This window comes from Leptonychotes weddellii, chromosome 1, assembly GCF_054177405.1.
Source record: "Leptonychotes weddellii isolate Sample4059 chromosome 1, ASM5417740v2, whole genome shotgun sequence".
Classification (NCBI taxonomy): domain Eukaryota; kingdom Metazoa; phylum Chordata; class Mammalia; order Carnivora; family Phocidae; genus Leptonychotes; species Leptonychotes weddellii.
The window spans coordinates 45,983,942-45,998,648 of NC_138369.1; the positions used below are offsets into that span (position 1 = coordinate 45,983,942).

A 14,707-nucleotide genomic window follows, 5' to 3' on the forward strand; every position below is an offset into this window, starting at 1 on the left:
CTGGCCTCCTTGATGAATAAAGATGGGGTTCTCATATCAGAGGGCCAAGGATTCATGACAAGGGAATTTCTAAAGAGCCTGAGAAAGCCCTTTGGTGACTTTATGGAGCCCAAGTTTGAGTTTGCTGTGAAGTTCAATGCACTGGAATTAGATGACAGCGACTTGGCAATATTTATAGCCGTCATTATTCTCAGTGGAGGTAAGATCCATCTTTCGATCTTCCGTGGAAGAGGGTGGGACGGTGGTGGCATGGCTGGAAGAATTTTCACTTTCCTCAGCATTCGCCCTTTTCTCTGTACTTACTGTACTTTCCTACAGAAAATGCGAGGGGTATGATGCCAGGAGAACATCACTACACAGGTAAAATACCAGGAGAGAGGATCATAAATTTGCTGTTGGAAGGCTGTGGGCAACCCAGGCATTTCTTCTTTTATCCTTCATAATATTTTTTCCAGTCAAATCCAAACATGAAAAGCAAATGCCCTCTTCTTTTTTTTTTTTTTTCTTTTCATTTTCTTTTTCCCTATCTTTTCCCTTCCCTTCTCTCTTGCCCTTCCCTTCAGGCCAATCTATTCTTCATGTCGTTTAAGTAATGACATGTACAACTTTGCTTAAGTTGGTGCTCACTTGGCATAGAGAAAGTTACTGCCCTACCATCAGGAAGATATTACTTTGAATTGCTTTCCTAATATCAGGAATCAAGGAGTATTTATCTACTGACTTCTAACTATTCCCTCAGGTAGATTTCTCTGATGGCTTCCCTTAAGGTACCTTTGGGAGGTGGTGGCTATGATTAAGAATACAATCTGAACCAAAGAGCACAGAGCAGAGAAATAAATTGAGTTATTTAGCAATTCATTGTATTTTTGGCCTTGTAAGTACATGATCTAACTAACCGACTCCAAAAGCCAGGTTTTATACTACATGCTACTTTCATTGGCTTCTCCACACATTTCCAACTTATGTAGAAGAAAGTTTTACTGTCGTCTCTCTTTATAAAAATTGTTTTTAAGCAATGAGTTTTCATTACTGAAATGGACTTCGGGTGAGCTTTCTGTGTGCACTTGGCAGAACATCCTCTGTTGGCGAAAGCTGATGGGGGGAGGGATGGTGGTCCTCTAGATGTAAACTGTGTCTAACTATACAAGATATTATAAAGAACATGGTGCACTCTGCCCTCCTTTGTTGTCCAGTTATTTGAGAGCAGAATGCTTCTGAAATCAGGTGCATCATGTATTAGTAATAATAATAATAATGCTAGCAAACACTTGTTAAGTACCTACTGTGTCCTCGGCAGGGTTCTGAGCATGTAGTACGCGTTCACTTAATTCTCCAGCCCAGTGAGGGAAGTACCGTCTTGCAGGCGAGGAAACCAGAGCACTGAAGGGTTCAATCACTTGCCCAGGGCTACCCAGCAAACATAAGCTGCGGAGCCAGGATGATGAGCTCGGGCAGTCTGGCTCCAGAGTCTACAGTAATCCTACCCTTTACATGACTCGGGTGCAGGGAGCTGGCATACGGCACGCGGGTTAACCCTGGAGCCTCTGTGCAGCGTCAAGTTGCCACTCATTTAAAAGTGATGTTTTGGGGGGTTATGTTTAATGTAACAAAAGCTACTATCCAACATATTTTAATATCTTGACAGACTCTACTTAGATAGATCAACCCTTGATCCTCTGGGACCCATGATTAATTCAGCAAAGAAGAATGAGATTCTAGTTTATTTGAGGTTCATTAGGAGAAAAAGCTTAAATTTTGAAAAACCAGATGAGAAAACAAGTTGTTATTGCTTAGCTAATATTTTGAGGCACATTTTATTTTTAATGATGAATAGAAATAGAATTATTAACATTTAATATATTTCTAAGATTTTTCCCAAGCATACTCTAGATTCCATATTTATATTCCTTTTCTCACTTAGTCATTTTCCCCATGTCATTACATACTCTTTGTTAATATTTTTCATTAATTTTTAGAAAATAAAAGTAATACATGGTCATTTCATAATTCAAAGAGTACAGAAAAGTGTAAATGGGAATTAAAGGTCTCTGTCCTCAGAATAAAATGAGATTAACAAAGTCCTATGTCTCCTCCTGAAAAGTTTCTATGCATGTGCTACATATCTATGTATACATACTACCATTTTAAGGACTGTAAAATACTCATTTTTTTAAAGGACCATTACATACTGAATTATCTCCTTATTTATGGTTGCTCACTTACTACAAAAAACCTATAGAGGAGAATATAGAAAAATTTTTTTAGAAAATTGTTGAAAATGTGTTCTAAATTTGTGTTTTAGTGAACATTTTTAAGTGTAAATTTCTGTTCAAATTCCAAATTATTTTCTCATTCTAAATTACCAGAAGTGGAATGGCTATAAATATGTTTAAGTCTTTTGTTACATCATTGCCAGATTGTTCTCCACAACATTTATACCAGTTTATATTCCCACCATAGATACACTAAGGGAGGCATTTGAAATAAGCTGTTCAAAGATTAATTGCTAGCCAGGGAAGGTTTACACAAGAAACAGTCATAATTCTGGACTTTTTGAACTTGAGCAGTGTTGGTTTTTTGGTTTTTGGTTTTCTTTAAAGATTTATTTATTTTAGAGAGTGCGCGCATGCAAGCAGAGGGAGGGGCAGAGGAGAGGGAGAGGGGGAATCCTCAGACTCCCCACTGAGCACGGAGCCCTATGTGGTGCTCTCTCCCAGGACCTGAGATCATGACCTAAGCTGAAATCAGGAGTTGGCCACTTAACTGACTGAGCCACCCAGGGCGCCCCAGTGAGCAATGTTGTTTTATGGGCACATGAGACCACAGGGTGTTTTCATCTAGGAAAAAAAAGCCATTATTGCCTATAACTCACAAGCAAGTTTATTTAAAAACCAGCGATTTATTAGGCTTTAAATTTTTCATTAGTTGGTCAAAAAATAACAGTGCATAGTTTGATTCAATTTAACAGATACTGCAGGCTTTGGTTTTTAATTATGAAAATTAAAAATGGTACATTTTAAATGTAGATGCCATATAAATGAGTTCCTTTTGGTCTCATACAGACTGCTTTAACAGTAGCCAATATCCAGATCTTATTGGATCTTCACAACAATGAAAGAAATCTGAAGGTAGCAGCCAGCCATAGATTATTAAAGTCTTATCCCTGTGGTTATTATGAGAAGAAAACCCTGTGAATAATTTTAGACTTCCTTAAAAAAAAAAATAGAATTAACCATTGACTAGTTCCCGTATCACAAAAGGCAAATCCTTCCTTGATCAAAGTTTGCTTTTGTAGATGAAGTCTACCTACAGGCAGTAGATAAGAATGAATAAACTGGACCCCATGTTTGCTCAACACATAGAAATTTGATTCTCTTCTTTACTCAGAGAAGCCAGTTGGGTATAGGCCAGAGAAAGAACTGCTCAAGTCTTTTCCAGTCCAAAGACTAGACTCCAGTAAAATCAGAATCCCAGTCATCTGTAGATGAAGTCAGTATCCCAGATTGTGGTTTATTAGATTATGACATATAATTTCTCAATGAGTTTTAATTCTTTTCCTATCCTGGGTTTTCCAGAAGGAAAACATTCATGTAAGCAAGAGGCTTTGATCCAGTGAACAAATTTCTGATCCTACTTAATCTTAACAAAGAGTGGTCATTTTCTTTTGTGCAGTTTACATTGAAGTCTATAGATAGCTTTAGTGATTTCAGAAAAAGAGCTTTTGGCAGGGGTCCCATTGACCTCATTCTGAGCTAGGCTTAGAATCACAGAAGACTGAAGGCACCGTGACCCTAGACTGAAGGAAGGATGGGGAGATGGGCCCCTTGTAAGTGTGGGATGGTAAGGAATTGGGGAGATTAAGGGCAAGGCATCCCCAGAAGACCTAAAGGGGATTTTTTCTTTTCTTTTTTGGATGAAAGTACCTGATTTGACCCAACTAAGTATTTGCTGAGGAAACTGGAGTTGCTATAGTTAAGATCACTGTCATTCAACTTCAACCCTAGAAACTGCTGATCCGGTGAGATTTGGTGCTTAGATTGGCCTGGTGCTTAGCATCTTTGCTGTTTACTCAGCTCTCAAACCAAGCTAGCTGAGAAAGATGACCTAGTTCTTCTCAAGTTTTTCTCCTCTCTCTCTTTCTCTCCTGAGCTCAAGGCAAGAAAAAAAAAAAAAATGGGACTACAAAGAACAACAGTCCAGAATCAGACGAAGGACAGCACTGTGTACATTTTTAAAAAGCATTCCATATATGTTCTCTTATTAGATCCTGACAATTCTCCTATATTTTTATTCCCATTTCACAGAAGGAAAAGCGAGGTTCCTAGACTTCAGCAATTTGTCTGAGATCTAACAGCTAGTGAGCAGTGGAACTGGGGCTGAAAACCAGGTGTCCTGTCACCTCAGCGTGCCCTCTCTGCCACATACCCTGTCCCCTGCCACCTGGCTAATGCCTCGTGGTCACCCTCCTCACACTTGTGTTGGTGGCCGGAACCTGTGCTCCCTTCACTGTATCCCCTAAGGTATGGGCCCATAATTCGGAGGTAGTGCTTCCTCAGTAGTCGTGATAAGTAACAGCTTCCCTCGTTCCCTCTAGGATGGGTGGCGTCAAGAGTAATAAAACTGCCTCCAGCAAGGGCAGGTTTGCCTCCGGGGCCACAGTTCCATGCCAGCCACACTAGCAAACTCCCAGAACGACCCAGCAACCTAAGCCAAGTGTAAAGCTCAGTAAAACTGACAAGCCCCAGGACACTCCACTGGACTCTTTGCCTCCTTGAGCATTTGCTGTTCAGTGAAGAAAAGCATAGGAAGGTTCCAGCTGGAACTCTGCAACAGGAAAAAGCTCTTTTTGTTAATTCAAAACAGTTTGGAATCCATTACAGTTCTTCCCAAACTTCCAAGATATGGGGGAGGAAATTCACTGGGTTTTATAATATATTTTTTGAGGCAGATTGCCATCGCCATTTTAATGACAGAGAAGCTGTAAATATTGATACAATGGCCACAGATGGCAATTCATCAGCCTCCTCATTTACCCTCTTGAGTCTGGCTTGGTTATGCAAACCACCTCTATAGCAGCTCCTTCGTTTTCCAGCAATCCTAGCCATGTTCTTTTTCTGTGAAGCAACTTCGGACAGCTGTTCTTGGAGTGATCATGTGTGTTTCTGCTGTTGAGTGGGCAGGGGGCAGGGAGAATAGGGCACAAGAAAGGGGAATTGTTCTCATAGCTGTACATTTGCAGATCCAGGAAGAGTTGATGCTCTTAAGACAATTGGGTTAGTCCTACTTCTATCAGGTCAGTAACCTGAGGCTTCTGTTTCTTACCCTTGGTCATGACTCTGTATGTGTATATAGATAGAGATTCTATAGAACAGAATCAAAGCACAGCATCCAGTCCAGAAAATATACTTAATAAATGCTTGTTGAATGCGTAATAGTCAAATATTCATAGTAATACTAGCCACTGTTTATCGAATACCTCATTATATGCCAGAATATATACTTGAGCACTTTACATATGTTCATAATCTTTGTTTAACCTTTCCTGCAGCTTTGCAAAGTCTGTTGTTATCCCCATTTTACAAATGGAGAAAATAGAAGTTTAGAGCTCTAAGATAAAGCAACTTGCCCCAGGTCACAGAGCCACTAATTGGTGAGGCCAAGGTTCAGACCCAGGTCTCTCTGACCTTCAGACTGATGCCCTGCTGTGTACTGGGATGTGGAAGAACCCCAGTTAATTACCTTGGTCCTGGAGTTCTTTGGCAGTTACCAAAAACTACGTATTTCATTTGCCTCCAAATATTTCAGTCAATAAGTTTCAGGTTGTGGTCTAGATATTACCTAATCAATATCCAAAGGCCTTCTCGAGACACTGCTCTAACCTAACAAAATGACGCGCTAGGTTTGAAAATGGTTGTGGGAAGGAACGGAGCCCAGTATGACACTGAAGACTGGTGCTGTGTTCTTAAACTTGTTCAGGTAGCATGGGCCTCGGAAACAATGGCACTTGTGTGTAGCACTCTTGCAAAAAATAAGTTAACTAAGTGAATACAGTTGCACTTCATCAGATACCATCTTACACCAGGTTCTAATAGAGGTGAGTGGTTGCAGAAGAAATTTATGAGAGAAATTTAAAATTGTTAACTTCATTTCTTCCTGCCCGTCAGAAACAACACTCATTCAGCTCTAGCGGCAAATGCGTCACGCCAGCTCTCGGGCACAGAGTTTGAGGACTCTGAGTTTGAGTATTCCATCTCTCTTCCCCATCCCTCAAGGCCCTTCACAATCTCAAGGATGTTTCCAGCTCATGCGTAGTCTTTCCATTGTCTGTGGAACTGTGTCTGCAAGTTAGAATGGACGGCATAGCACTTCTCTAGAACAGAGGGCAGAGGACAGGTGTCTGAGTGGCCTACACTTTTCTTGAGGAAACCCCAGCTTAAGGAGGCCTCTGGTTCTGCAGGACCCAGTGGCCCCCACATCTTCTCTGTCTGTTAGCATCATCCGTACTCGTTGACCAGGAGGAGACAAAACCCAGAATAGTTGAAAACGCAGGTATTAAAAACACCATGAACACCAATAGGCCTACTTTCTTCTCCTCTCCTCTGTGAGTGAAATATGCAGCTCTCTTATCCATACAGTTTTTTTGGACAAGACTCAGGCTAGTGCCTAGGTGGTAAAAGTTGTTATTCTAACTTCTTTCTCATGATACTGAGAATAAACAAGGACATCTGATTTCTCATCTGACTAAGCTCTGAGCAGGACAGTGGACGAGTGTTATTACATGGTTCTTGTCCCCCATGGGGGCCATGAGGGAGTCAGAGAGTAATGGCATTCATTTATTAACTGAAAAATCTGTAATGGGCACCTACAGTGTGTCTACATAGCGTACGACACTCTTCTCCTCTGCTCTTCCCACCATGGTGCCATGACCAGTGGGAAAACCCTTGTCAGGTGGCTAGGATGGCTTTGAATAATGACTCAATTAGTGTTATCTAGAAATGTCCCATTAGTTCACTCTTTTAATAACTTTGTGGACTTGGTTTAGACAAAGGTGAGGTCTATCTATGAGTTCTCAACTGGCACGCAAATTCTAAAAACCAGATGGCTGGCGGGGGGATGGGGGGAGAGGGAGAAAATGAAACATACTAGAATCATCTGAGAAACTTAAAAATACACACACGCACGGCGGCTTTTGTTGTTTGTAGAACATAGAAGCATCTTTCTCAGTGACTGCTTCAGAAGTAAAATCTCTTCTTCACCCTGGGCCTGGTAGGCCGGGATCATCTCAGTGAGTGAGCGCACGATTGTACTTGACCTCAGAGACAGACATGGGATTGAAAGCCAAACTGCTGAGTCATTCCTATCGCCTCACCAGCAGTCTTGGAAAAGGTTCAGTCAGTCAGTCAGTGGGCCGCTTTTTGGAGCACTTTATCATTCTGGGTTCTCACAATGTGTGTTTAAACTCTGGGTGACCCCAGGCAGCCTTCCAGACTGGCACAATCCACCAAGACATTCAGACAGATCATCTGCGAGTGAGGAAGAATGAAACTCAGGACGGGTTCGAGTCGCTCATCACAGAGAGGCCAACGCAGGTTGTGAAGGAGCTATGCACTCCCAGGGAAAGTACCTTTCAAGGGTCTTGCCAGATTCACAAAGAAGAAAACCAGAAGAGGTGGGATGGGGGCATTGGAAAGCTTTGGAATCACAGGGACAGCCCTGAGTTCAGACCCCACCCCCCACCACGACTTACTAGATGTGTGATTTCACTCAATTATTTACCTCCCTGGGCCCTAATTTCCTTACCAGTATTGTAAGTAAAAGAAATAACATTATGTGAAGCCTCTGGCACAATGCCTGGGACATGTTAAGCACACAATAAATGCTAATTTTCCCTTTCCCCCTGTATGATAGAATTTGAAGTAGCTCTACGCAATCTTGCCAGTCAGACTGCTTACAATTCCACCAATAGTCATTCTTAAAATCCCTTATTACAATATAAATACCCCTAGGGAGATACAAGCTCATCCCTTTATCAGCTATCACTTTAAAGGGATTAGTTGTGGATTGAGAAAAAAAACCCTAAGGGAAAGAGATATGGAGGAAGAGGGAGAGGCCTGACAAGCTAAGGGGAGAACTCTAAGCCCCCTGGCCCCTCAAGGAGATAGAGAAACCAGGAGTGTGGTGAGTTTCCACCCTCCCAAGGTTCTGATAAAGTTTGGGACATTATGTGTTGAGAGGTCATATTTGGAGATTAAAGATCACACCTATGTTTTGAGATCACAGGTTCTTCTCAAAGACATTGGAAAGGAAGACATTGAGCGAGAGTTGCAGAGAACAAATACTTGGCTATGTTTTATGTTCGGTTATTGGCATTTCTAGAGGTTGAGGAAGCAAGGAAGAGGGTTTGGATTAGGGGGAGGAGTGTGTCAGGCTTGAGGAGAAAGAAGAAATCATTCTCTTTCCTCTCCAGCCTTCTCTACCTCCCACCCACGCCCCATTTCCAGTCCTGCTCAGAGCCAGTGTTGGACATGGAAGGAGCAGAATTTATCTCTATCCCTCAGCTCAAGGGAAGAACACTGCTGTCCTGGGCTGACACAGAGAACCCTCAGCAAACCACATGGCTGAGCTTCCATTGAGCAACCTTTAGAACAACAAGGGGACCTTAAACCCCCCCCCCCCCGGGGGTGAAAAGAGACAGGAAAGACAATAACTTCCCAAGGGCAGGACAGAGAGCTTGAGGAAAATTTCCATTCTAAAAGACCTGGAAATAAAACAAGAGCCCAAGCTCATTTCACTCCATTGAGGTACCATTGAGCAATGCAAAGAGCTTTGAAGACAGAAAAGAAGAAAGCACTACTCACCTCATTACAATATCTTTGTGTCCCCTGTTGTAGTTGGGGAGGTGGCTTTTGGGGGTGGCAGTTGGGTGTTTGAGATGAGGGAAGTTGGTGTAGAATGGTTTACTCGATGGGCAGATAAAAGAAAATACTACCTGGGTTGGTTTCATTGTGGTGGTCACCCCCTTTCCCCATCCTGACTACATCCTATGTGTTATTGTTTTAAGGAGTGGTTGTCATTTGGACTTAGACAGAAAAAGCATTCAGAAGGGAAATGTTAGAATGTTAACCCACTCCAGAGTGAAGGACTCTGTCCGACTACATGTGGGTTCACAGCAGAATGTGCTCGTTACAGAAGATCTTTATCTGTTTGATAACACGTTTACAAGACCTCCTGGTTATGTTGTCCCCTTGCCCAGATAGCCACCCATCAACTGCATTTCTCCTAAAATCATCCATCATGCAGTCTTCTGATTAATTTAGGTTTGCCCTGCTAGGATTCCTAATACCAAATCTCCAGCAAGGTGCAGGCCCAGGAGTGGAAAGGGAAAAACATCTGGAAGGGGGAGTGGAGAGATGGCTGAGAAGAAAGGAACAATTACGGGAGAAAGAACAGGAAAGATAGAGACCCAGGAAGATCAGAGAAGTGAGAGAAGAAAGGTAGGAAGGAAAAAGATGCGAGTGATATTATAAATAGAAATAGCTACCCACTATGCGTCAGACACTGCTCTGGCACTCACCATCTATTAACTCATTTAATCCTCCCAACAACACTATGAGTTGCATTATTCTTATGACTCCATTTTTTAAATGAGGAAACCAAGGCACAGAAAGGTTAAGGAACTTGCTCAAGGTTACCCAGCAAGTAAGTTTTAAGGCTGGGATTCCAACTGCTTCTCACTAAGCCAGTAGTGCTTACTCTTGGCTGTCCATTAGAATCACCTGGGAGCTTTTAAAAACCTTGAAGGTCATACCCCAGACCAAGCCAATCAGAATCTCTAGAGATGGGACCCAGGTATTCATTTGCGGGGTTTTAATCTCCCCACGTGATTTCAGTGTGTAGCCAAAGTTGAGAATCACTGCACTCCATCCAGCTCCAATTGAAATTTAACTATGAGAAGAAGAACACATGTGAAACTTTCTTACATTATTTTTTTCCCAAAGGTAGGAATGTGGGAGGGAATTGCTACAGGCCATACCACAGTTTACTAAAGATAAAGTTGGCTGAATTCACAGTTTTGCCTAATGCTCACCATGATTCTGCTTGATCAGAAAAGTACTGCAGAATCCCGAACACCAGCACTTCAGGGAAGAAGTGAATTGGGGCCCCGTGGCTTCCTTGTCTTATTGCTCTTAGACTGTCTTGCTTTTATGCACTCAACCACAAGAATGAGAACCTGCCCAAACCCCTCAAACATGAGCGTGCATCAGGAATTATTTTCTTGTGCTCCTGAGTCTGTGCTCTTACCAGGATCAGTTCAGAAATCTTCCCTTCCTCACTGTGATGTGCCAGCCCACCCCAGCTTACACTCCTGACCCCGTCCCGGTGGAAACTGCCTTTATTTGAACAAACCGAGAGAATATTAATATCTTACAGGGTTCCTTGACCTAGCTCATCCTCACTACGACCTTATGAAATACTATTGTCTTAAAAAATTAAACCAAAACCCAGAAAGATTAGAGGACTTGTCCAAAGTCACAAAGAAACTAAGTGGAAGAGAGGGCTCAAATCAAGTCTTTGTTTCCAAATCCATTGCTCTTTTTAACACATCTGTGAACTTAGAAAGAATGGAATAAAGGAAATTGGAGAGGAAGTGTTAAAAGGAAGCCCTACCTCCCCTTTGGTTTTCACCGGGCACCTGAACTAAGATCTTTCATTGTCTGTGGATCAATTTACAGCTGCCCAGCTTTCAGACTTTTTTTTTTTTTTCCTAAATCCCCTGGATACAATCCTTTTCAGATTAGTCTGTATCAGAAAGCCAATAGACAAAGATTGGAAAAGCGTCAACAGCAGCCCCTAGAATAGAGACAAAACCATCCCCTTTGGGTTTTCTGGCTCTCCTTCAGGAGACTCCCCTGGTGCCCTCTGGTCCCCCCCAGAAGCCTCCTGAGAAAATCTGTGCTCGGGAAATGCCTGGCCCAGGGGGGCAGATCCCAGGAGGGTCAAGAGAATTGAAGTCTTTAGATATCTCTCCCCATAATGGAGCCAGATCTGGATACTATGGGAGTTTTGTAGGTTTGCTCATAATCAGCCGCCCTCTATAATCAGTTCCAGCACTGTGTGAGTGGGGACCGGAAAGGTTGCTTTCCCAATTCTTTGCAGCCTGGGAGTAAGGAACCAGTAATTGACTCCAGCTTCCTCGAGTGTTGTGTTCTGGAGTATGTGAGTCAACACTCACTTTCCCAAAAGGGTCTTCTAGGCAGCCTAGGCCAGTAAATGGGGTCCTTTGACCCTGATCCAATTCCAGACCTCAACTCTGACTCTCAGTAAGGTGCAGGAAGATCTCAGATGGATCTTCTAAAAGCAGTATCTTAGCAGGCACTGGGGAGTGGAGAGGGAAGGGTGAAGACCCAGGACAGCTCTGGGTGCTTACACAGATTGCTGCGGCACGTTTGTGGTGTCCAGCTGAGCTCAGCAAGGGTTTGAATGCGTGTGGAAGGAGAAAGAGGAGAGGGGAGAGGGAAGGCCTTTCAGCAGGGTAGAAGGTGTCAAGCAACCCGGACAAATCCCTTTTGCCTTTGATTCTAGGGATTGCTTTAAGACTAAGGGAAGCTTTTTAGTTTTTTAAAGAAGCCAAGTGTTTTAAATTTAAAGTGTAAGCCTGTTAATATACTTTTCTAATTACATTTTGAGTGTATTTCCCCAGTTTAATTATGTGAATTATGTATTTGGAGAATAGAAAATTGAGGCCCAGTGACTTTGATCGGTTTGCCCAGGGTCACAGAGCTGGTTAAACTATGCCACTTTTTCCACTCAACTGCACTCCATTTTGCCTTGACTGAGGCTCAGTAAAGGGGACAGGGACAGATCTGTAAATGATCTAACTTTTCACTAGAGAAAATATAAATCAGTGGCCACAAAATTTCAGCCGTTCAGCCAAACTTCATCTGTCACATAATAAAAAAAATTAACTTGCCAAAGAGGGATTTGAAAATCCAAACCAGATCCTTCTCCACTCCTAAAGGAGCCAGTTCCATTATACTGCACTGAAGCCAAGTGTTTCCAGCAAGCCTGATCAGCTGCATTTTAGGGTTTGGTTGTTTGAGCTGTCACGAAAAATGAAACCTACTAGATTAATGTAATCTCTTCAGCAGAAGTTTTGACTGATGCTGCCCAAGAGGAAGGAAGAAGGAGATAGGGTTCCAAGGAGCCAGTGCCCCAGTGAGCAGAGGTTCTACACAAGGGTGTGGGGTCCCAGCCCATGGAGGAGCCACATTCAACAGTGGCCTTCACACAAAATGCTGCCACTTCAGATGCACATGCATTTGCATAGCTGCGGGCCACTGAAATCTGGAACATTCATCAGGGAGAGGAGCCGCAATCATTAAACCAAAGGCACCAGTCCAAGATCTGTCAGGGGCTAAAGCATCACAGTTTTCATGATTGTATGGCAATTGTGAGAAAGGCGCATGTCCTCCAGGGGCATGATTCTCTAAGCCAGGACTACATCATTTGTTTCATTCGTAGAATCTGAGATTTTTGCTGATGGTTCCAAACTTAAATGCGGGGCGGGGGGGGGGGGCGGGGAGGGGTAGTATGCTTATTCCAGTCAATGGAATAAGTAGAAGTTAGAAAAAAGAAATCAGCCCAGTTTCCTTCTGTAATTAAAAAGGAAAAAAAAAATGAAAAGCAACTTAATTTAAGAGAATGTTTAGAGTCCTGAAAATCCCACCGTGAGACTCTGCTAACATTTCTCTCCTATACCTCACCTCAGTGGATAAAGGTTACTAGAGTTTATTACATACAGGAAAACACTGTTTACAGGAGACTTTTTCATTGTGTAGTGATCCTGCCTTTAGGCTTGTTCACCAACCAGGAGAACTGTACTTTTCAATCCAGGACTCTAAGCCAGAACAACCTTCTCGCTCATTAACTTAGCCAACTGAGTCCTTCCTGTGTTTCTACCAGAGGCTCAGAGATGATCAAGACATAGTGTGCCCTCTGATACCTCATGACCTGGCAGGGGACATAAAGAAGAAAAATCAGTACTTATAATATGCTTTATAAATACAATATACTTATAATACAGCATTTGAAATTAAACAGACTTAGATTCAAATTTCAGTTCTGCCATTTACTAGGAAGTGGCAGATTTCGGGCAAGATTTAATGCCTTTCTCTAAATCTTCATTTTTCCTTCCATAGAACACTGGCCTCATGGAGTTATTGTGAAGATCAAATGTTCTATTGAGTATAAAGCCTTCAGCACATTGTCTGGAAAATGATAATCATTCAATAAATGTAATCTACTAGTATGATGGAGATTGAAGTGTTTATAGGGAGCTACAGGGTCCAAAGAAAGGGGGTTGGGAGAACAGGGGAGAGGAACAGATAACGTCAAGGAGGGCTCCCAGAACAAAGTGACAGAGGCCATATTTTGAATAAAAGGTTGAAGTCATTAAGATGGTTGAAAGGAAAGGAAGACTGTTTCAGGAGGGAGGAACAGAATCTGCCTAAGCACAGTCATGACAGAAAATAGGATGTTTGAGGGACTTAGTATGGTAATAGCTTAATATGGCTGTAAAAAAAGGATGATTTCAGAAAGTGAGGCTAGAGGATGAAAGGTATTAAAATTTAAGTAAGGGTACCTGGCTAGCTCCATCAGTAGAGCTGTGACTCTTGATCTTGGGGTCATGAGTTCAAGCCCCACGTTGGGTGTAGAGATTACTTAAAATCATAAAAAAAAATTTTTTTTAAGGGAGCCTGGGTGGCTCAGTCAGTTAAGCATCTGCCTTCGGCTCAGGTCATGATCCTAGGGTCCTGGGATGGAGCCCCACATTGTCGGGCTCTCTGCTCAGCAGGGAGCCTGCTTCTCCCTCTCCCTCTGCTGCTCCCCATGCTTGTGGGTGTGGCTCTCTCTCTCTCTGTCAAATAAATAAATGAAATCTTTTAAAAATTATTTTAAATAAATAAAAGGTAAGTAAAAGCCCTTATGCAGTGCCTTAGTTTACAGGGAAGGGGAGAGAGATAAAAATAGAAAACAAGGGTGAATAGCCTTCAAGAGCAAAAATTTGGAATGGTATCAGGTGAGTATCCTGAATGGTGTACAAAAACCCTGCGCCCTAAATGAGCTAGTTAAACTGAGAAATTAGAAAAGAAAACATAGAAGTTAGAAAACAAAAACAAACACCCAGACTTTCCACTTGAAAATTTTAAAACATGATTCTATATAACTCTTAGATTAAAAATGAAATCAAAATAGTAAGACTATTTAGGAAAGAGCTATGAACGTACTCTTTACCCAAGCCTGCAGGGTGAAACCAAAGTGACACTCAGAGGAAATTTTAGAGTTTTAAAGGCATCTATCAGAAAACAAGAAATACTAAAACTAAATGAATTAAGCATTCAACTCAAGAAGCTAGAAAAAGAGGGGGAAATAGACTTAAAGGAAGTTAAAAGAATAAATTAGTTAAATTGAAAACAAAATAGAATTTTTAAAAAGAGTTGATGAATAAAACCAAAGTTGTGTTTCTTTAAAAAGAAAAAAAAGCCTTCCATTTGCAACGACATGGATGGAACTGGAGGGTGTTAATGCTGAGCGAAATAAGTCAATCAGAGAAAGACATGTATCATATGACCTCACTGATACGAGGAATTCTTTTTTTTTTTTTTAAAGATTTTTTTATTTTATTTATTTGAGAGAGAGAGAATGA

General features: G+C 41.9%; 1 protein-coding gene across 7 annotated transcripts in view; it reads left to right on the forward strand.

Annotated features, from left to right (window-relative positions):
- PPARG (peroxisome proliferator activated receptor gamma) overlaps positions 1-14,707 on the forward strand; it is a 123,305-nt gene that overhangs the window by 107,782 nt on the left and 816 nt on the right. The window lies entirely within an intron of this gene.